The following is a 24,698-nucleotide window of genomic DNA, read 5'->3' on the forward strand; positions in this document are numbered from 1 at the left end:
CTGCCGAGAACTCTACTGATCATGGGTAAGTAGACAACGGTAGAAGATGTGAGGTATACAATTCGTGTACAATATATACAAAGGTATACAATACAAGTCGTGTAAAATGTGTAATACAAATATAAAAAAAATGTTACTTGAGTAATGTTCAGGATAGTTTTTGAAATTGATTTTTTATGCACTCATACTCATTTAACTGTAAACAAATCCATACGGATTAAGTAAATCGTAGAGACATTTCATCCCCATATTAAATTTGTAGCCAGTTTTAACCAAAATCGTCATAGTTGATGTGAGCCACTGACTTATTGTGCTGATCTGAATTACTGATTTCTGTCAAATACAAAATCTATTTTACCAATCCACACTAATGGGATGATTTCCAAACTGATGGGAAATCGAATCATTTTTGCTCGAGTTATCGCGCTAATGGACACACACACACATACACACATATATACAGGGTTAGTAAAAAGTGTGGAGACCCCCTGTTATTTTTTAAACGGCCCATACTAGAAAAACTAAACTCGGCACACCTTTATGGCATGTTATGAAGTACCTTTTGGGCATAACCGTCACTTGGTGTATATCCCCAAAATGGGGGATTTTGGGGGAAACTAAAAAATTTCAAATACAAAGACCTATCGAGTGACCCGAAGGTCCAGGTAAAAGAAAACCAAAAACGCAAACTAGAGGTCTTTATCTCAATCCAGTAAGAAATGGCAGCCAATTGAAATTCTCAGAAGTTGAATTTAACTTGCAGCTTTCCAAGTCTGGAGACCCCTTGTAAATTTTGTAGCGGCTCACACTAGGAAAACTAAACTCTACACACCTTTTTGGCATGTTATGAAGTACTTTTTAAGCCTAATAGCCACTTGCTTACCAAACCCAAAATGGGGGATTTTGGGGGAAACTCAAAAGTTTTTAATGATAAGCCCCATCAAGTGACCCCTCATTGTGAAGGTCCTGGTAAAAGAAAACTAACAACGCAAACTAGAGGTTTCTATCTCAATTCAGTAAAAAATGGAAGGTGATTGAAATCTTTAAAATCGGAAATAACTTGCAATTTTATATTGAACTGGCTGCCATATTTTACTGTGTTAAGATAGAGACCTATAATTTGTGTTGTTAGTTTTCTTTTATTATGACCTTCAAAATGAGGGGTCACTCAATGGGGCTTATCATTAAAAATTTTTGAGTTTCCCCCAAAATCCCCCATTTTGGGTTTGGGAACTTATGAGAATTTCAATCGGCTGCCATTTTGTACTGAACTGAGATAGAGACCTCTAGTTTGCGTTGTTGGTTTTCTTTTACCAGGACCTTCAAAATGAGGGGTCACTCGATGGGTCTTTGTATTTGAAATTTTTTAGTTTTCCCCAAAATCTCCCATTTTGGGTTTGGGAACTTATGAGAATTTCAATTGACTGCCAATTTGTACTGAACTGAGATAGAGACCTCTAATTTGCGTTGTTGGTTTTTTTTACCAGGACCTTCAAAATGAGGGGTCACTCGATGGGTCTTTGTATTTGAAATTTTTGAGTTTCCCCCAAAATCCCCCATTTTGGGGATGAACACCAAGTGGTGGTTATGCCCAAAAAGTACTTCACAACATGCCATAATGGTGTGCCGAGTTTAATTTTTCTAGTATGGGCCGTTAAAAAAATAACAGGGGGTCTCCACACTTTTTACTAACCCTGTATATATAATTACATAATTATCTTTTTGTAATTGCCTCTTGACACAATAAATGTATATGCAAAGTTTGGTTTCTGTAGTTTGAATAATTCTTGAGGTATAAATAATTTTGTGAAAAAAACACACAATGGCAGCTAGCGGCTAAACATTTTTTTCAATCTATGTTTATATGATTTTTTTTGTTTGTTTAGATCGATTAGTACTATCAGCCCCTTAAGTTTGTGACACCCCTTTAAGAACTTCCTGTATAGATGATTAATATAATTTATGGCTTACTAAAAACCAAAATAAACTAAACGTCGTGACATGAAATGCCTACCATTTATTAAATGAAATGTTCAAAAGTACTGTAACTGGGTGGCAGAGATAGGAAGGTCTCTTGTTCTAGCAAGTAAAGATATAAAGTAAATAAGATGCGAGAGACAGCTGTCACTCACGTTCACTTATAGTGGTATTAATCTCTAGTATGATTTACACAAAGCACAAGTTAAAGTATCAAAATAATTTCATTCATCGTAGTAAATATAATTATTCAATTCACCCAGTCCTTTACTTTTGTTGTTTTTAATAATAAAACACATTATTAAAGTTACAGTTATTTACAAACACTCAAATGTAACTTTTCTCAGAAAATTGAAAATCTCCCGAGTCCGTAAGTGACTTATCAAACACACTTTAATGATCAATATTTTAATCAAGTGCCACAAAGTGAGGCTCATTTCCTCTTCTGATCACGACGACAAAGATGAGGAAATTGAAAACTTTATCAACTTATCTCCGATAACATCGTCTACAGTCTTGTGTTTGTACTAAAAGTAAATGATGCGATGGGTAAAGTATAAAGCGTAATGGGATTTTAGGTAAAGATAAGATGTGTAGATTGCTTAGTAGTTGTTTAATTATCACTTTGTATATGTCCCGTTATCTATTGTAGGAGTACTTTAAATACCAGTTATTAAATTAGTAGACGGTAAATTGGTACCTTTAACTTATTGTTCGTTCATGTAAAACGTAGTGCGAAACTTTTACTGTGCTTATTGATGTATGACACATATAAACAGATGTAGATTGTGAAACAATATTTAGTTTTCATAATGGTATTATGGTTTTCAGATTAACTATAAATATTCGAATAAAGAACAAAATACTAGTTAATCGTAATCGTTTGAATAACATTAACCAATTAGTTTTAGTGTCAAATTGATATCATCCACAGTTGTACAAGAATCTGCGTCTATTTTGTTTTAGCCATTTTCTGCTAAATACTTTCAGCTTTACAGCACGAAGTAGTAAGTAACATAGTTGAACTCCAAATGCAGTCTGCAATAGATAGGAACAAAACACATGAACATTGAAAATTAATTTGGATGCACTACTCCTATGTAGTGTTCTTAAATCTTGTACACAGTAACCTATGTTTTTTGTACAGCCAGAGTATTTCACCAATTTGGCACCGAAACTAGTTGCTTAGTACAATCAACACGATTAACATAAGAAGTTGTTTACACCATTTAGAGAGTCTTTCTTTAGTTTAATCCGGTTTATGATAATAATAATAAAAAATATTTTCGAAACGAGTTGCTTAATTTAATTAACAGAAAGGACATTTACATGTAGTTTTTAAAATTTAGTGGTTCTTTTTTATTTTAGTCCTTTTTATGAAGATAATTTGGTTATATTGTTTTGCTCATTGCTTTAAAATGGCAAAAAGTTTAAAAATATAAATTGAATTAAATTTAATGTTGAAAATAGGGAAATCGCTATGTTAAACAGAAAGCAGAAAACTCAAAGAAATCAAACGAAGGAGCGGTAAAGGCGTTAAGATTCAACATCGAATATGTTGAGTGCTTGTTGACAGAGTGGAAAATCAGAGGAACAAAGTAATCCAGGGTTATGGCATTTGGGAGTCAATTCTCGAGCCAGTAAAAGGAAGAGAAACGTATTTGTTTCTGTCTCTTTCTCGACTGGCAGATTGTCCTTTGCAACTTTGAGGCTTTCCCTGAGTGAAGTAGAATGTTTCGTCTACTCCAACGTTTAATACACACATGAATACAATTTTACTTGGTGATTAGTAGAGTTAGGTTGTTATACGTACACATGTAACACATGTACACATGTATTGAATAAGTAAAAAATAAATAAATAAAATGATAAACTCAGAACATTTTTTAAAATTACAATTATTTAAATATTATAATAAAGGGTGTTTTCTTTGAACGCAATCAAAATATTGCAAGTACTGTGTGGCACTGTTAAATAAAAAAAAAACAAGCTTATATGCTGATATACATTGTTGCATTGTTATCTATGAAGTTTAAGTCTGTAACTTAATTGTAAATAAGACACAACATGATGTTTTTAGAAGCTCAGATAGAGTATGTCGAGTATGTATTGTAGGTATACATTTCTTGCTTTTACTACGCTTTGGTAACGATTTGTATATACGAAATTAATAGTTGATTTAATAGGTACTGGAATCACACCCTGGAAATTTAATTTCAATATTTCCTTGGCATAAAACCAATGATTTAACTAAACATATTCTTCTAAATTTTTGAGCTTGGGGAATTACCATACTGAGTCTTATGTACAAGAAATTCCCTATATGATCACACAGGGATGAAATTTAATACAGTGTTTTTTTTATACAAAACACTTTAAAAACAATAAAGTACGAACTTAATCAATCTGGGAACTATATAGTAAATCTACAAAATACCAACATAAACTTCCTAAGAAGCTTTAATTTAATCAGAATTGTAAAAACTATTGTCATTACAAAATTGAATAAGTTGTGTTATGCATCATCACAAAGTTAAAACTGAGAAAAGGATTAATAATTAAAATTAGAAGCATTACAATCGCATTAAGTTGCAAGGCTGCCTGTCTTAAGTTTATAATACCCCCGCCGCAGCAAACCTGCCGACTAAGCGAATTTCCATTTGTCTGAATTGATTTTAAATTAAATATATTTAAATAACATTAGGTTTAACGAGTACCTAGGTTTGCTGCTACAAGGAAACTAATAATGTATGTTTTTTAGTAAGATATTGATAGCTAAGTATAAAATAAATAAATTTGCCAAGTTTGATCAAATATCCATAAACAAGCAAACTGCAACATTTTACAATATTCCCCATAAGAATAACATGGGAATTTTAAATTTACAATTTTTTAAATTTTCTCTGTTACCAATAATCGAACAAAAATACTTTTGTATACTAAATTATTTGTTTTTTTAAGCTCTTTAAAAATGACTAAAGAGAAATTGGGAAATTTTGTGTTTTGGGGGTCAAAAGTGAGAAAAACCAATTTTTACCCCATAAAAACCCCCGTAAAACCCCGTTCCCATGGTCCAATCATGCTGGTTCGCGAACTCATTCAAGTTTATCCTGCTTTGCACCTTTAAACCAAATTTCATCAAAATCGGACAAAAATTACGCAAGTTATCGCGTTATATAAATATATATAAATATATATATATATATATATATATATATATACATATATAAAAATTTGAACGAATGGTGTTTTTGGCCTCTGGGGACATCAAAATAAAAAAGTAAATCGGTCCCCGGTCTAAGTCTTACCGTGCCACCTACGGTAATAGCTACTTCCCTATAGGGAAATTCGCTAAAAAAAAACTAAAAAAAAATTAATAGAGCTTTTGCGAATATTTTTGATGAGGAAACTATATAAAATAGCAAAACTAGGCAAAGATACTCATATTTTTTTACACGTGTCATTTTATTGATCCCGGTGTACGTTTTCATTATAAATGTCCCATGAAACAGTTTCTTTTGAGATTTCTAGTTTAAACAGGTCACCACATACGACGAAGCGAGTCTGAGGGCAAAGGTTCAATAACAACTCGAGACTAGGGTGAGATGGCACTGAGGACGCATAGTAAAAGGGTGAAAACTGGCGAATGATCTTGGAATCCTTCTTTTCCTTATCAATTAAAACAAAACTTATGACACTGAAATGGAAATGCAACATTTAAACATAAACTCTACAAAAGTGCTGTGCTTAGTATGCTTTAATTGTGTAAAACATTATTTAAACATACTTTACAACTAGCCTTAGTTACAATATTAAAAAACCATCCCATAAAAGAGTGAGTGAATGAATATATCAGTCTGCAAAGTAACTTTCAAAGATAATGCTTTCAACGAGGAAACCTTATTAAATGTAATTTAACTTTCGATACAATAAAGTGCACGTCATGTCGAAGTAGTGAGCATCTAGTAGAGTAGGGTTGAAACAATGGCATGTAAAACCTAAAAACTCGTTTTTTTCTACCCCTAAGCGAGATAAATTTACTTGTATTAAATAGTGGAGTATCTAATTAATTACCTATACATCTATTTACGATGGGGTCGACCGATGCTTCAGGTGTCTATATTGCTTCGGTTGAAATGTCAAACAAACAAACCCAACATGTATAAACATTTAGTTGTAAAGCCTTATTGACAAGGCAAGTATATTATCGACGGGAATGTATTGAGTGGGTGTTGAGCCTACTGAAGCTCTGTAGGTCTCCTGTAGCCCCGAAAACAAAACAAGCTTTATCTAATCACAAATCCTTAGGACTGCAATGAGTAACAAATAAAAGTCTGTTTGAGACTCTGACCTACCTGGCATACGAGAGTAAGTTAGAAGCTGCATGAATTACTCTCGTCAACCGTTTCCGCTTAGTTGTTGGAAATATCTTAGTTTTAGCATAAAATTATATTTATTTTGGGGCTCTGTTCGGGGATAATTAATTAATTGTTCCAGATTAACTAAGACTAAACTAATTATTTTCCCTAAGCAAGGCTCGGCACCCAGGTACTAGATAGAACACAATCATTGCCGTTTGAATTCAGTCACGAAACACAGTTTACAAATTGTTCAGAGGAAATTGTTTCTGTTACGAAGCCGTATGTTTACAAACTGTTTATCAACTCAAATGTTAACAGACGTTTCGCTGATAATTTACTCAAACCTTAAGGCTACGGTAGGATAGATTTGCTTAACAGAAATTGTGGAAGTATAATTTCGAAGTGGTTACCAATAATGAATTAAAATTTTTTGAACTATAGGTGTTCAAATATCATTTAAGTCAATTACAATTCAAGACCAACAAATGAGATTTATTTTTTGTAAATTTAATATTTTGTTTCCTACATATATCAGTATCCCCCTATATAAAGTAAAGTACCAGGAGACCGAGCTTTGCTAGGGTTGGATTAAACATTAAATTTATTAGATAAGCTATTTAGCTAAATTATTATGTACGGTAACCAATGTGAAAATATTTTAGATGATACAAAGAAAACAGTTTAATACACCTTTATAAATTCATAGAACGAAATAAAAAGTACTTGTATGAGCTGTTTTCATTAACTGTATCTTCAAAAAGGTATTGACGATAACATGGACACTTTCATGGGCTGTATGGCTGAAACTGGATTTTCCCAGCCTTGTGACCAACTCCAATCGATTTCTCTTGGCCAAATACCCCACAATAAAGAAACATATTGACCATCCTTGGACGAAAATAAAAGTTTGTCCGTACACGCGCTTGTTTTAGACTATAAGAATAGGATATTTAACATTTTTAGGTTAATTTATTGAAAAACATGGTCAATGTTGGCTAATAGATTATCAGCAAAAATGTTGGTGTTAACGTTATCAGCATTATTTTTAAATTAATCAATGATTAATAATTCATATGATTGTATAACGCATTTCAAACTAAATCAAAGCTAAAATTATATAGTCATTCAAACCTAATAATACTTCGGATGGATAACCAAATAAATTGCATATTGATAAAGCATGTCTTTATAGTAGTTTACGCAACGATTGCGTTAAGTTAGTCTTTACGACACGGCGAGTGCCTTAAAAACTTCTACGAGTGTCGTAAAGACTATTAACGCGAGTTGCGTACACTACTTTACCTACGACAGTTTTTTTTTTTAAGTACTAACAATCCGGTTTTTAATTACTAACAATCACTACTCATAACTTCTTAGAGAGGTTATGTTTTCGTTGATTGTCATTACCACTGAAAGTGATGCAACGACTTATTGTATAATCAGCTGATTTCATGTAAATACGTGTTTGTAAAATTTCATTAAATAATACATTACTATTTTCCAGGCAATAGGTTCTGCTAGCAGCATTCTTACCATAAATACTGCATCAGGTACAATTAGGGAAATATTGCATATTTATTTGGACAACTGAATAATATAGTGAAACAGTTAATTTACAGTTAGATCTCAGCATCGAATATGTGGTCCACAACGAGTTGGGTGAAACAATGGTTAAGAGGTTTTCAAAATAAACCAGAAGCATATTTTCATTTATCAATCTAACCTTATTTTGTTTCGTCCATTTAATGAATTGCTGGTATGTAATTTCATACATTTGTTTCGATTATGGTGGCAAAAGATTAGCACAAACAGTTTGTGCTCTAATTTCCATCTAGTCAACTTCACTTTCACTAAAACTGAAATTTTTAAACCAGTTTAATCTACCTTCCTTCAACCACCAACTTTAAGGTTAAAATTATGCGAGTATCAACAGGAACAAGACTGACCAACAATTAAAATTGTCAAATGATCAGCTGATCAGCTGATTAGTTGACGTTCGAAGCATTACAATTTTACTTCTTTTCTCTCAATCCTTGAATCTCATCGGTTCGTTACCCGTGTTGTTATGAGAAAAACTATGCTGTTATGAAAGTAAACAGCTGTTAAGTGAAACTTTTCAATTCTAAGAACTGAACTGAAATGGCTACTTTAAAAAACGGTCGTAGGTAAAATTCTTAAAGCCTATACTAGGCTTGAAAGTCAAGTATATTTCCACATTGTTTGTTCTTATGCTATAGCATATTTCGTTCATAATATTCAGGGGAAGAAATATATCCCCTCCATTATATCCTTACCTTTAAAATAATAGCTTAACAGACGAATAAGCAACATACATTAAGTACAAAATAGTGGTGGGAAACTTCGCCTCAGACCGCCTAAAAATTGTGAACAGATTATAGTTATCAAAATATTATCAGCTGTGGGAGTGGTATGGATAGTAGAGCACAGGAGGTTCAAATCCTGCCAATCACCAGAATGTTGCGACCCTCCATGCCTAGTAGGAAGAAATGTGTAAAACGTTCCCGGGAATAGAGCCTAGGGCCTAGAATTTGTAAAAAGAAGGACATAAATCATATGTAATATCTATTAAATAAATTATTTGCAAAAAGTTACCCTCCCAAATTGTTGGAGAGAACCTAATCATGTAAGAAGATCACTGGATTTGGCCCAAGCAATTGTAATGCTCTAGTCCCATAAACGCTTCAAGTTAGGGTTAATGATGTGGAAACATGGCAGGACTATGGAGTCAACTTGATCCTTTTTGTCCACAGAAGTAGAACTTATCTTTATACTTGGGTATATAAAACACAAAATATTGTGTGGATTTTGTGGTAAGAGATCTCTTATACAAACACTGTTCTATTTACTTGATGGTTGGATTTACTATTTTTCTGTGATATAGCTTGGGTTCGTCAAAACGTATAGTACGAAATATACACCATGCTAATTTACTTATTTGTTTGGGGTTGTGGTCTGAATTCAGTTTACTGTGGCAGCGAGTTAAAAAACAGGTTAAAAAAATGATAGCAATAATACTTATTCAACAATTATATTTTACGTGCACTCGTGAAAATAAGGTTTACATAGAAACAGAATCATTCAAAAGTGATATCAACATGATTTTATTCCATAAGTTAGAAATTCCAAAGAAATATAGCGATTTTTGTCACGTAAGTCGACAATCGAATGTTATAAATAGAGGTTATATCTTGAGACCTCCGGGGCACAATTCTGCACGTGAATTGATAGAGCCTTTCTGACATTGGGGCGCATTTCACCTCCAACATCGGGTAAAACCTGCGGCATGAATATAATATTTGTGGCAACGTTCAAGAAAACAAACTGTCATGTCACAAAATTGTCTCTAACTTGGTTGTCCATTCTGCCTCGGTAACATGATGGTCGCTGGTTCAATCCCAAGCGGGAACGAATCTAGGCCTACATGTCATTATTGTCATTAGAGTACCAAATGATGCTATCCATCAAAATATACCGTTGATTAGAAAGTTGTCCAGGATTTGGGCAGTTCCTTTACATAAAACATACATATGACATTGTAATGGAATGACGAAAAAATAAAATAAAAACAATTGTTAATTTAGCTGAACACTATAAAATAGCAATAGGGTACATTTTAACTCAAATCAACTCAAATAGAATAGGTGGTTGATTATTAATACCAGCTGGCCTATTTAAAAACATTACCTTTACCCACCAGTTCTATTTGAGTTGAGTATAGTAGTTTAGCAACATAATAAATACTGGAATTTCGTCATATTTGATAATATGCTCTTGTAATACATAAAACGCAAACTCAGAAACTCTATTTCATAGTTTCAAACGTTTGGACAAGGTTCAAAGCAGGAGTTATCAAATACATTATAATTTCCCTCACTAAGAAATCTGTTTAAGCTTTTTTATTTATGAATAGTATGAACTACACCCAAAAGTGGCTTTGAAAAATATATAATTTCCAACCAAAAAATCCTAACCAGTTAAGCTTCACCAGCTAATTACAAACTGATAAAACAATAAAGAGAACTGTAACCTGTCATCGATATTCCATAGGAAGAAAACCTTGACAATACAAAACAGTGAATATAAAGTAGATCGGCGTAATATTTTTACCTAATTAATTTACTTGAACGCATTTCCGATTGAGACTATGTAGTTTTGAGAATAAAATAATATGCAAATTGATGCTTTCTCTCATATACTACAAATCATAACTACGATATAAATTATCTCAATAATGGCATATAGTTCCATCTTCTTGCCTAACAATAATTCGAAATTTATAGATACATATTTTGAGCAAAAATGCTTTTACCTTTGAAAAATAACAGTTTTTGGTCTTGTGAAGGGGAAATAAAAGAATTGCAACAGAAAAAAACACATGAATCTGGTTTTAGTTTTTAGAGTGAGCTTATACCGTACGGCGCAAATTCGCCAATTTTAATAGAATGACAATATTGTTTGCAAAGAATTCACGTGTTGTTTTTTGTTCTCCCGATCTGATATGTCAAATTATGTATTTGATGGAAAAAGTATTCTCAACGAATTTAACTTTGTGTCAAAAAGTAATTAACATTATGATTATCTTTATTCAAGTATTAGGCTATGTATACATTGACAAGCAAAAATATGCTATTTAAATTACTCAAATACATTTAAATTACATAAATGGTTACAGATTGGGCAAATGAAAAAGTCTTTGTGGCAAGGAAAATTCATTGAGACATAGAGAAAATTAGATGATAATCTTTTCAATTGCTCCAAATAAGGAGCTTGTGGAGCGATAATTATCGTGAAAAACTAGACAAAATGAACGTTTGTTTTAATTGAACCGAAAGAATATGACGAAGAAACCAAGTAATTCTGATGAAATACGTAATTTTAAGGACAACCAATTGTAAACTGTAGCATGTTCTTTCTATGTCACTTCAACTATTATAGTACGGTACCAAAAACGATGGGAACATTGTAGTTTATTTAGACTGTAACACACTCCAATGGAGATCATTAAACTATGATATTGTTAAATGAAACAACGGCTACAACTGGTAAAAAAAGGTGGGATGTCTATTTCAGTACCCATCTAAAGTAGATTTAAATGTCATCAGTAGTAATTCAATTCTATACACTTATATAAACACTTGAGCAATAATTGTAATGTTTTGATGTTGGGACAGCAAAAACAAAGTCCTGATTGCAATTCTTTACGAAGCAACATAAACAATTTTAAAAACACTTGCGCAATTGCATCCGGAACTAGTTTTTTAAATGCGTTAGTACTATGATGCCTTCGTGAAGGTCAATTAATACACGTTTTCTTCACATACGTTTACTACAAAAAGGATTAGTAGTTCGAGTAGTGTCTTGGAATGAACATCCTCTGGATCTTGCTGTTGATGGGCTTCGCCCTCCTGGCGATGGTAGGCGCCGCCCCGCAGGCCTCGGAGGATTACCAGAAAGACCCCCTTGGTTCCTTCAGCGTCGCCCGACGACAATATGGCCGTCGCAGAGGTCGATGGGGAAAATGAAATTGGTTAGTTACTGTCTACAATTTATCCTAACTATTTGCTGGGCTTCAAAAGTAGACTTAAACATTTTTATATTAGTTTATAAGTTTATTTTACACTTATTTATTTTATCGAGTTATATCAAATTCCATGTCGTGTTTATTATACTTTATACTTATTATACTTTCAATATTTTTTTATTAGATAGTCCGGTCGTATTTTTTATTTGTATTCTTTGTGTCTTGTGTTTTTCTACAGTCTACGTCCAGACCATTGGTTTTTCTAACGTTCGCCTGTGTTTAGTAGGTGTCTAGTTTAGTAGGTGTTTAGTAGGTGGTGTTTAGTAGATGGCCAAAATGACAAAACTAGATGGCCAAAATGACAAAACTTAGATTCTAAACACAAAACTCACCATTTTGGTGTAGAATGCATACAACTGGAGGTAAACAACTCATTAGGCTATGATTTTATTTGTTCATAACTGGCTATTGCTTAAGTTACTAGTAGTTCATGAACTGAAAAGAAAATTACTCTCTTGTTGGACTTTGTGGCTATTATCTATAAATCCTAATGCCATTGTAAACATCGTTTAACATCCATCATTCATCTAACAACCATTAGGACACAGTTTTATCAATTCGTATATCCTAAATCCATTTCACGTTCTTCAAAATGAAAATATATTTTTCTTTATTGCTGTGGTTTATTGTGCTGTGTAATGGTAAACTTCGAGGAAATATCAAGAGCAACTACCCAGAACCTTCTGGTAGATTCCACTCAAGGATTCATAGCTTTGCTTTCCTCAACAATCATCGACGACTTATATACACCCATCCTTCATACCGCGGCCATGGAAGAGGATTCTGGGTACGAGGACAGAGGTAATTATGCAATGAACAATTGTCAGTTTTACGTTCGCTTTGGCATAGCGTCCAATCACAGTTTTACGAGACTTGTCAGGGCGCATGCAGCAATTTTTACCTCCTAGCAAACATGTGTACGGATGTTAGATTATATAGAAAGGGAACAAATGGATAGTGGACCTTTGGGGCCAGTTTTTGATTGCATATAAGCTACTCGATGGTTAGTGCGTTTTTCTTTCCTACGACCCCCACACAACAGACCCCCACATGACCCCCTGTGACCCCACATGGGTTTTCCCATGGTTTAAGATGCACTCTATCAAGAAAGGTTCTTGAATAGCTAAGATGTTCCTTAACTAGACGTTTTGCAATATAATTATATTTTAAGTGTAATGCAATCTAAAGAGCATAATTTGCTTCTGTAGCCAGCTAACTTTTCATAAACAGTCAATACAATTCAAACTTCTAGATTGTTTTTTTAAATATACCTTGATGCAGGTTTTTGTTCTATACTACCAGTAGTTTAGTGGTTGAGGTGTATAGGGTTCCAATGATCCAATAACTAGAGCGTAAAGTTGCAATTTTCGAGACTTGGGTTCGAATCACACCAATCATCAATTACTTTTGGCTTTGCGGTAATTCGATGACTCGCTTGTCCAAAGTCCAACTAAAAATGTACATACAATTATTTAGAAACAAATTTTTTTAATTTTTTTTTATGATGTGAGAACTTCCGTCGTGTCGGAGGGATCCCTTTGCTAAAAGAAATAAGATAGTTTTATGTAAATTTAACAATCAGCCACAATATATACCAAAATATCAGCTAAAAATAGGCTTTACCTTCGTCACTGCAGCTCAAAATCTTGTGGTGTAACTATGTTACGGCCGTTTCGGCATTACAATGCCATCGTCAGAGGGTGACATGTTCCCGTTCCGAGCAAAAACCGACTGGATTTTTGCTGTCGGTTTTTGCTCGGAACGGGAACATGTCACCCTCTGACGATGGCATTGTAATGCCGAAACGGCCGTAAAAGATTTTGAGCTGCAGTGACGAAGGTAAAGCCTATTTTTAGTTATTATACAGCTCAGGGGCTAAAACATGGATTTTAAAATATCAGCCCTTGGTATATTGTGCAGGGTACATTCTTGACCCTGATACTGTACTGATAATATATTTAATGGGAACTACCTGCGAAGACCTTAAACGATTGTATTTATAATATAGAATAAATAATATTGAAAAAAGAAAAATGATAGTGCAAATTTGATAAAAATATATGGTCGGTTCTATAGAATCCTTATCGATAAATGGGAGTATTCAGTATCCTAAATGATTTACCTCGGGATCGTGGATGAATAGGAAGATTTACTTATTTCAGGAGAGTAAATCTATACATTCAGTATCATTAAGTATCTTGTATGGTATTTCATAATTAAGTTTACTGAATACTATGTTTGTTTCAGGTAATCTTATTATGAATCCCTCCAACCGTAGGGATTGAAATAAGTTACATGAACACATGATATTACGGATTCTATAACTTTATAAAGTATAACTGTCAAACAATATAAACGTTTAAACTTAAGTTTTTGTTTTTATTACCAATCTATTGCTACAAGCCACAACTACGTTTGAACTTTACACTCTAACATGTGCTGTAACTTCTTTACAATACTATATAAATTTTCTTAGATATTGTTTTAGTGAGGTTTTATTGTAGAAACACTGATATGTAAGTACATTATATACAATGATTATAATAATTAATACTTTTTGGTAACTATTCATCAATAGTTGATAAGCAAGAGAGTAAAATAAATTATAATGTATATAATTGATTACTATAATTTGACAGATATAGTTTATAAAAACTTTATATTGTTGCTACATGATTTGATTTGAATAATAAATAAAGAGGTGCACATACAAATCTAACTGATGTTTACTACGTCTTTATAATAATCACTGATACAAGGGACCATTTAAATTTGTATCCTAAAACAAGTATTGTTTAACAATATATATATATTTTATTTTACGGCTTTAATTACAGTTTGTTAGTTGAGGAAAAATAATTGGGCGAAGTTTTGCATGCAAACAAATATGTGTACCACAACATTTTTGATTTGTCATAAAAGGAAAACATAATTAATTAAAACAGTATTAATATTTAATTACGGATTAAAATTATTAGTAAGGAAAACGAGAATAAATAGAAGGTTTGTATACTTGGCGGAAGTGTCTCCCAGGATGTCACGGAAACCCTTGGGGTAGGACGGAACAGTTGCTGGTGGAACGAACTGCTTTTGTGTGAGGAAGAGAAATGAATAAATATGCAAAGTAAGCAAATTTCAGTTTTATTTTACCGAGTTAAGTTAATATTTGTTCAACATCCATCCTCTACTAGACACAACGAATCCTCTCTAGTTGGTGAAACTATTAGGTGTTATGAGGCAATAAGGAATTTCCCATCATTATAGGTAGAACTACAGGGTAGTCTATTGTCTGAGGTTGAACACTACTCGGAACAACAATGGAAAACACGTGTCAACGACACGAACCAAGGCATTTTGTGATACAATTCCAGTCAAATGGTAATAAATTAAATGAATTACTTAAGTACGTGGTGGACAGACTGAAAAAATAATTGTTATCCTACTGTGAGGAAAGCAGGAGTTTTTAGTTCTTAAGATCATCTGCAAAATCATCGTTTTTGGGTAGCTTCAAATAGGGAACAGAAAAAAAAACATTTTGGTCTTATAACCTCAAATTTTTATCAGTGCATTATGAAAAAGCTGCTAATCACAGGACATTTAAAGTTATCTTTGTAAACAACAGATATGTAAACATTGATGACGACCTTGTATAACCTCAAATTAAGTGGTATAATTTTGTAACGATTAGAAGGTCCAGAGTATGATGAAAATATTTGTTCATCACACGAAATGAAAATGTCATTTTGGTGCTCTTATTTCCAAGCTCGGGTGCACCTCACCTTTAAAACACGATTGCGTTAAAAAAAGAGCCACTTTTGCTCCTGACAACTACTATAGTAGCTATATTATACTAGGATAAGTAAATTTAGACCAGGGAAATCAGCTTACCGTGTTCTCTAGTCCTAAATTTAGATAGGTATTGTAATATAATTTTTTTCATTTACATTTATCTGTAGTATAAAATAGCTACCTTTTTGAAATTCAATTCTTTTGTATACAACTAAAACATTGAATAATTTTTCATGGTCAATCATGTTTATCATTGAACGTATCCTTGGCAATTTTCAAAACGATGTGCAACGGTAAAATTCTGCACCTCCGTACGATGCAACAGTGAATCTTCTCATTACAGTACAGCAAAGTTGATATCACATACCCAAATTGAAATATTGTACTCGAAAAGCAATGAAATTCAATAATTTAAAACTACAACAATTTTTGATATAAATCACGGCTGATGCACTGATAATTTTCACACGCGATAGTATAATCAGGAAAGTTCCAGTTTTGTATCAGTGACCTTGGTGAAACAAAAGGTTATCATAGCATTTCCTCTTTACGAACTGATATAATATATGAGCGCTCCCAATGGTTTTTGCCCCACACCATGAACATCTGGCTGTTCTTGCTGTTTGTTGCGGGGAGCTTCGCCCTCTTGGGTTTCTCGGAGGCTGTCCCTCAGGTACCACGTGGTCAAGACTCTCCAGGGACCCTTGGCGCCTCTCGGAGGATGGGTAACGGAATGGGAGGAGGTCGAAGTCAAGGCAAAAGAAAAATGGGATAGGCATATAAGTGTCCAGGTTGGTATTGCAGTACATATACATGCTTATACAGAATATATCTTTAATGTTTCTATTTAATTGAAAAGAAATCAAAACCAGAATGTAAAGTGGCTTGAATATCATAGGAAGCAAAACATACTCTCTAAATTTTAACATACATATTTTCAATGCATAAACTAAAATTTATGTTGTGTAGTAAATAATTTCTCAATTAATTTATATCAACATTTTTATAAAAAGAAACTCGTTTTGAATGTTTGCGTTTTTAAATACTCAGTAAAATAAATTAAGCTACATTTACGAATAAATACTGATATTGTACTTTACTCAAATTCTATTACAAGAACGATTTGCAGGAGAAACAGATTTCTTCTAAAACAAATGCCTCAAAATAATTTTGACATTTGGATTGTACCCGATTTCCAAATTTTCATCTGAAGTAAGCACGAGTTCTCGATAACCCGACGCGCACAATCACACAAGCGATAGACTCATCAATCCAGGACAGCTCCCGTGGGACAAGACAGGAATTTGCCTCACTTCTTCACGTTCCTTACTTGAGATATTTTACTCGACGGGGATGTTTGGTGCTTAACACATTTACCGAGGGTTAGAAAATATTTGTTTTAATTTAAATACAACTTTATGTTATTTGCTTCTCCAAGTACACGGTGAGTAATTTAAAATTAAAATTAAATATGGCCCAGTAGTTTCAATTTCGATTTGTTGTGGTAATTCAACTTAAATAGATATAATCTATATTTATAAAAGAGGAAGTTTGTATGTATATATATTTGAACGTTATGGACTCTGAAACCGCTCGACAGATTGTAATGAAACTTTCAGGCATTATTCAGCATTATTCAAGGGTGGTTTGTGTGAAGTTTGGTGCAGATCCGTCAAAAGGGCTCCGCCCCAGTGGCTCTGGAGTTTCCCATGTTAACCTTATGAGTACTTATACTCGTATTTAAATGGAATTAAAGAATCTTAACAGCTGTGTAAACCAAACAATTTGATTCTGTGATGATCAATAGCATCAAAAGGTTACAAAATGTACCAACAGGGTGCAGCACTATTAATTGTCTAAATTTATGACAACAGTTGCTAATTTCAACCAAGCAGCTGTGATACAAAATTAACCGTCAAAGTAGGATTGTTTACAGTTATGTTTATGTTTTTAATTTAATATAGTTATTTGTGTAACTAGTGGTGAAAGTGGCACTTTGCTGCACACGAGAGCAATGTTTACGCACAAGCCGCAGGCGAGTGCGGAATGATCTCGAGTGCAGCAAAGGCCTTTTTCACTCGTGTTACACATTATATTTTTCCTACAGTCACTATAAAGCATATAAATAATTAGTCTTTCAAACACTATACAACACGTTTTTAGGTTCAGCTGGCAACACAAATGGTGTCCTAGAGAAAGTAGTACCCGCGGTCCGTATCACTCCGCTATTTTTCCTCGGCAAGAAATGTGCTCCGCGTTTTGAGAATATAGTTCCGTATGTTTTTGTAATTTGAAGTGGTTTCCGCGCCTAAAAAAATGCTTTAAAGGTATTTCCTCGTTTATTAAGATCGTAGGGATGTTTTAAAAACGTTTAAAAGAAAAGTCCAGTAAGTTCAGAAATACCGAAACTATAAACACGAAATGACAGGTTAAATCGTAGTTATAATAGTCAATCAGCTGCTCATAGTTTTATATTTATATTATTATCATTAAGTGTTGCCAACCTATTTTCAAGCGTACACAGATTACGTGCATAATAGAACCACGCTGTTTTGTGTTGTTTCGTTGGAATCCTGATGTGCGGCAAAGTATAAACCGTACGGCAAAGTATAAACCGTACGGCAAAGTATAAATATGCAGCAATTAGCAGCTTTCTGTACTATAAACAGTACAAGGAACCCAACTTTGTCGGGTGACTGTAGGAAAAATAATTTTTGATAGTGTGTGAATAAGGAGTTTTATTTTTAAGTGCGTAAATCATTAACTTCATTGACATCATTGACTTTCTTTTTTCCAAAATGTTTATAAAAACCTATTGAATTTGTATGGTTTATTTCCCAAAAATAATGTATGGGAAATAAAAGTAACCAGTTAATATTTTAAGTTAATACTTTTAGTGGATTACTAAAAGTTTATCTACATACAGCAGATCTATGGAATAATAATATTCTCTTAAGCGTTCTCTTCCCGTTGCGAAGCACGGGTATGGTGGCTAGTATACACATAGAAATGAACATATTATACCGTATGGCTAGTAAAGCTAGCCTGCAGAGATTGTTTAAATTTATAAGGGAAAAATAAATTCTTTAGAGTAAAATAACTGTTCTTGATATAAAAAAAGGAAATCTACGACAAATGCAGCTGAACAACAAGTCCAGTTAAGCACTGTGAAGATAGGGTAATCTCCCAGGAAGAGAGACCTACATAGCCAAAAAGCCATGATTGACTATGTGTTTTATATAGTATGGAGATACGATTTGGTACTAGTCTGTAAAGCTGGGTTTTCCTAGGCGCGGAGTCGGCGAGCGGAGAGAGGAACGCGGAGAGCGGACTCCACTTGTCAATTTAATGTTGCTGTTTTCCTAGAAGCGGAGCGGAATGCCATGTTAATTTCAATTCCGCTCTCCGCGTTCCTCTTTCCGCTCGCCGACTCCGCGCCTAGGAAAACCCGGCTTCGATGGAGCCGCCACACTAGCGATCTCCCAGTACAATCATTTACGCTGACTAAACTAACTGCAGAAAGCTAAATATACTTTAGTGGTATATTTTTTTCATTTTGATCAATTAATAATGACTCAAAACAATCGCTAACTCTGACTCTAAAACTGATCTTTGACCTTGAATAAATTTTCCTTGTAAAAAAAGTAACATGCAAGGGATTTTAAAAGTATTATAAAATAAATCCCAAACATACATACGTAAACATATAGAATTTATAGTATTACGATACTTGTTGTAATTCATTATTTTTGTCAAACTTCTTTTTTGATCTCATTTGTGTTAACGAAAATTTTGTTCCATAGTGTCTCTGATGCTACTTGGTGTAGGTAAAACTTACTTTAATATCAGCTTGGTAACCTCAAATATAGAGCAAAGTATCATAAAGTCTTAGCTCATTTCCTTACCTGTTCAAAGCGAATATTAGGAAATTGAATATGTTATCTGTTAACTTCATCAGGTCTCGTCATCCTTAACCAAATAAATATTGGGTTAAGCAATCATACAGCTCTAATTTCTTCCAAAAGGTAACTTCTAGTTAGTTCCAATTATAGTAATCCGTACTGTAACAATACGAGGTAAGGCTTTATAATATTAGGTCTTTGAAGTGAATAATTTTTGTTTCAGATTTCAATATGTTCAAGTAATAAGGGATATACGGTCTTCTATGGATTGGACACACACCTCTGAAATTTGACTTAAAGTTACAGATTTGTTTAAATCGTTTCGTTTACTGGTATCGTGAAAATTAAATAGGTAATAGTTGTTTGTGATAGGAATATACTCAAACATATTGTTTATTGAAAAAAAGAGAACAGTTTTATGTATCTAATATAATAGAATATTAATTATATCAAAGTTATTTAGCCTAACACTATTTGACTATTTAAGTTACATTTTAGCAAGATTAGGATTCCTTTATGTAAAAAAATAAAACATTCTGACAAATCTCACTGCTAAAGCTTATATTACTCAGCTTTGTTTTTGTTTTTTGTTGACCTTACTGGAAAATCTCCTGGTATCGTGTTTGGTATCAATTGAAATCACTATTCAACTACATGATTTATTTGTTGACAATGACTGGTCATAATAAAACGAAATTTAATGCGTTGTATTGGTATCGTTATATGCAATTTGTGTCTTTATTTGAGATTAGAATATCATAATATTCAAATCTTTCTTTATTTGTCTCTATTTTCAATTTTTTAATACTATTACCTAATGTTATACAATTGATTAAAACGTAAATGAACATTCACAACTTGGTTCGATGCGTTTTTTATTTTTTCGAAGTTTTTAAAGTTTAAAGTTTCTTCTTCAATTTCATACGCCGAACTTGAGCTACCAAAACCCAATACATCTTCTCAATGTTTGGTAAACAATTCCATTAAAATACCCAACAATTTACTTATGTATGTGATGTTTCGTAGTTTTACCAACATTATGCGCACAAGAACTTATTATCAATATGTAAGTGACTTGGTTTCAATTGATGAAGCAAATCAATCATATTAGGAAGGTAATTCGAATTTAATCAATATTATTATCTTTCTAGTTGTATTACTTCTAGTGTTGGCCAAAACAGTAATACAGACAAACTCATAGTAGTGAAAACCCTCACATTTATAGTAAAGTTAAAAAATGCCAATATAATTAGAACACAAAAAAGGTAAATACAAAATTTTACAAAATAATTCACACCATTATTTTGCATCAATATTGCAATCTTACGGGACTGGGAGTTGCGTATTTTGTTACTAAGCAGGCAAGTCTTGTTAGCCTTGGAACGATCTTCACCATTTAACAAGTTGAAGACGAAGAAGGTCATTGAAGGTGAAGGACATCAAAGGTGAAACACATTGAAGTTGTATTTGATTAGCTTACATAATTTTAGTTGGTAAAAAACTAGTAATATATTAGAAAAGTATTAGACAAAATATTGTTTTTATTTTAAACACAAATATATGGTATTTTAAACACCTTTTAACTTAAAAACAACTTATTTCACATAGGCTTTACATCTGTTGGAAATGTAAGCAACAGTGTAGTGCTTCAGTGTAATTAGCGTAACAGAACCTTTACACATAAATTATGAAGTCTTCCTTCGTCTAGCGTGAAAATTCACGCTAATAGATTATAGATAACTTAAATAAGTTAAGTGTTATAGATAACCTAAATAAGTTATATATTTATTTATTTTATTCCAACAGAACACCCATTACATTGATTCATATACAATAATAAACTTGACAGTTGCTTTGGTTTTACTGTGTTTTAACACTCGACAAATAACACGATGAGGGCCTAATAAGTTTCGCGATTGCCAAGGAAAACGTATACTAAGTGACGAAAATAAAGACTTACAGGTTGACTATCGTTTATCCAACAACAGGCATTCTTAATTAGCAAAATCTTTTAAAATACACATTAAACCTTTTTAAAGTTGAACAACGAATATGCTGATTTTTCACTCAACAAGGTACAGTTGAGTGGAAAATCAAAAAAGGAAAGTAATCCAGGGTTATGGTATTCGGGAGTCAGTGAAAGGGAAAGCAAAACTTGTGTTTCTGGTTATTGCACTTTTTACTATATTCTGTTCAGGGTTTCTTTTGAAGTTGAAGAAACAATCTGAAGTTAATTGAATGAAATTTAATGGTTTAATTATACAAGTAGGTGAGATATAAGACGTTGTAAACAAATTCCAAGTGTACACATTTTAAATCTTTTTGACATAATACACTACATGAAATAGTTGTACAATAAACCACGTTTAAACTCTACTTCACGTAAACATTTTCGTATTATATATACAGTACATTTATAATGCATATCAAACATTAATATGCTGTTTAAAGTGTAGTTCTGGTTAAGTATAATGTAAGCTACTTACTTAGATGATAACATTATTGCCAAAACAATTCAAAATTCAAATAGCTGACATAATATTGCAAGCGGAAACTCATTGAAAAATATCAAACAAATGTTGACGGGGAAACGGTTTGGAAATATCTTTCTGATAAATACAATAATTATTACTCTTTTTAAGCTCTCTGAACTGTGAAAAATCACAATAACATTTCCGGACTGATAACCCTTTCAATTATTGACCAGCTGATAGCCATTCAAAACGTGCCATTTCAGGACAACTTTTATTCAAGTCATCTGTAATACTAACCCTTGTGACACTATTATTCATGTCAAACCAATTATACTTAAAAGTGGGTGCAGAAATCATTTAAATTGTAGATTTGCAGTTATGTTTGCTGTTGTTTCCGGATGTGGTATAATCATTATCACCACACTTGAGTGACCATTCCAGGAAGTACTTCCACAGTTTCCTACTCAAGTTAAAACGTAATTACTTATTCAGCCTCTCTTCATTAAGTTGATTTTTTTTAATGATGAGATTAAATGTATTTGTACACTAATAAATAAAAAAACCTTTGGATAAAACACACACTCCACTCGTGTCTAACTGTGCATATGCCTGTAGACATACCGTATACATATCTTCCGACGATATTAGCTCACGACATTATGAACACCATTGGAAATACTGTATAAACAATGTAACTGAGTTCATAAGTCGCACATACCATCAGCTTAAAGTTAAAACTTAAACCTCGTACCAACTACCAAAACTTATTTGGAATCATTAACATTAGGTAACGCTCTTGATGAGCTTTTCATTTGAAGAAGTAAACAAACATTTTAAAACCAATCTAAAGCAAACTTGGTCAGTTCAATAATAATTTCCAAACTCCACCATGTTCTTACAGTCACTTTCATCCTATCAGACTGCTTTCCCTAAAAATGCCACTTTTAGGGGTTAAAAAGAACAATTTCAACTTCTTATTCTTATTCTATTTGAAAAATAAGGGTGAATTGAAATTTCATATTTTTGGTCTATTTATATGCTAAATGTATTTAGGCACCTTCACATTGCACAGTTATGCCCATATGGAAAGTTTTATGTCAATTATTCGTCTTGTCGTTGACGAGATATAAGTTGACCCCGCGTAATTCAAAAATAATTATTAGCAAATTAAATAATAAGATTTGTATCTTTTTGGTACTAATCTAACTACAAAAATGACAGGAAAATAATACAGCAAGTTTGATAGTACTGGATGTTATAAGCAATTTTAAGAACAGTATATTTTGAGACTCTTTATCACTCTTTATCACATACGATTGATGTAAAAATAACGAGGGAAGGTATAACGTCATAATAAAGAGACAATTGTCTCTTACCTAATGTAGCGATAAAAATAAGAACCATATACCTATATTTATTTCACATACAATTAATTTCACTCTCAAGCTGTTTAACTGCATGGTAAAAAAGTATTTGCGTCTGAAAGTGATGAATTATCATTAAAGTGCCGAAGCCATGTTTGGGCTTATTTCCGATGTCTGGTAAGCTGAGGAAATTGAAAATATTATCAAATTATCAATAACGTCTAAGTAAAATGAAGATACCATAATCGAACGTCAAAGCTCAACAATTTGTGCTCATTTCACATTATGTGAATTAAATCAAACAATTCACTCGTAGTCAGCCGTAAATATAAAATCGACAGTTAATTATTATTGGTAAAATTCACTGTACTTATGGGAGTTAACAAATTAAATAATCGATATCAGTAAATTGACACATACATTCTCCCATTATTAACAACCATTATAATGAGTATGCAGTGGGAGTCAAAATCTCGATTGCAATGACCTTTGAGCCATAATTTTACGGTATTGGGGGTTGTACCGGTTTGTTAAGAGTTAATAGGACCATAAAATACAAAATTTTAACCAAAATCGTTCGAGCAGTTTAAAAAAATCTCATTTTACATAATTTTATGGGAAACTCACCATTTTAAACAAAGATTAAAAATATGATGGAAAACACCTGGATATACCATGAAGTAGTATCCATATCCAAATTTGATCAAAATCGGGCCACAGTCGTAGGCTGTAGCTCTGTACACACATACCCACAAACACAATTCGTTTCTAAAACTACTCTTTTGGGTTCACGGGGACACAAAACGTATATTTCCTCTAAAACTCACACTCTAATATTGAGGAAAACACTTCTTTCTTCATTCACCCTGTATAGGGGAATAGTAATAGGATCAACGAATTTTATAAAAGTAATTACATTAAAAGTTCCCTGCACAGATTTAATTCCAAAGATTTAGTTATTGACACCCATCATCACATTTTGTGTTATGATGCAGACCAGCTCATTATGTTTAGTACGCCCTCATTCTTATCTTAGGATGTTATACTCTAGCCCGTAAAAATTAAAAAATGCTTAAGGCTAGATTGCACCATTGTCACAGAGGTAAAGGCATTGGTGATCTGCATGACTTCAACCCTAAACCTCGAGGAACAAAGCCCTGCGAAGCACTACCACTAGACCAGCAACCACGTCGAGGGAAGACGGTAGGACAACACTTATTGTCAACGTG

At 33.0% G+C, this 24,698-nt stretch overlaps 1 long non-coding RNA gene across 1 annotated transcript; it reads left to right on the plus strand.

The window, feature by feature from the left end:
• Positions 1 to 16,326: 16,326 nt before the first annotated feature.
• LOC128990908 (uncharacterized) lies at positions 16,327 to 20,076 on the plus strand. The gene is made up of 2 exons (XR_008490571.1): positions 16,327 to 16,520; positions 19,855 to 20,076. It is a non-coding gene; the product is annotated as an uncharacterized LOC128990908 (long non-coding RNA).
• Positions 20,077 to 24,698: the final 4,622 nt, after the last annotated feature.

Source organism: Macrosteles quadrilineatus, unplaced genomic scaffold (genome assembly GCF_028750875.1).
Source record: "Macrosteles quadrilineatus isolate MER2022 unplaced genomic scaffold, UCM_ALF_1.0 Scaffold_3__2_contigs__length_128488019, whole genome shotgun sequence".
NCBI classification, from domain to species: Eukaryota; Metazoa; Arthropoda; class Insecta; order Hemiptera; family Cicadellidae; genus Macrosteles; species Macrosteles quadrilineatus.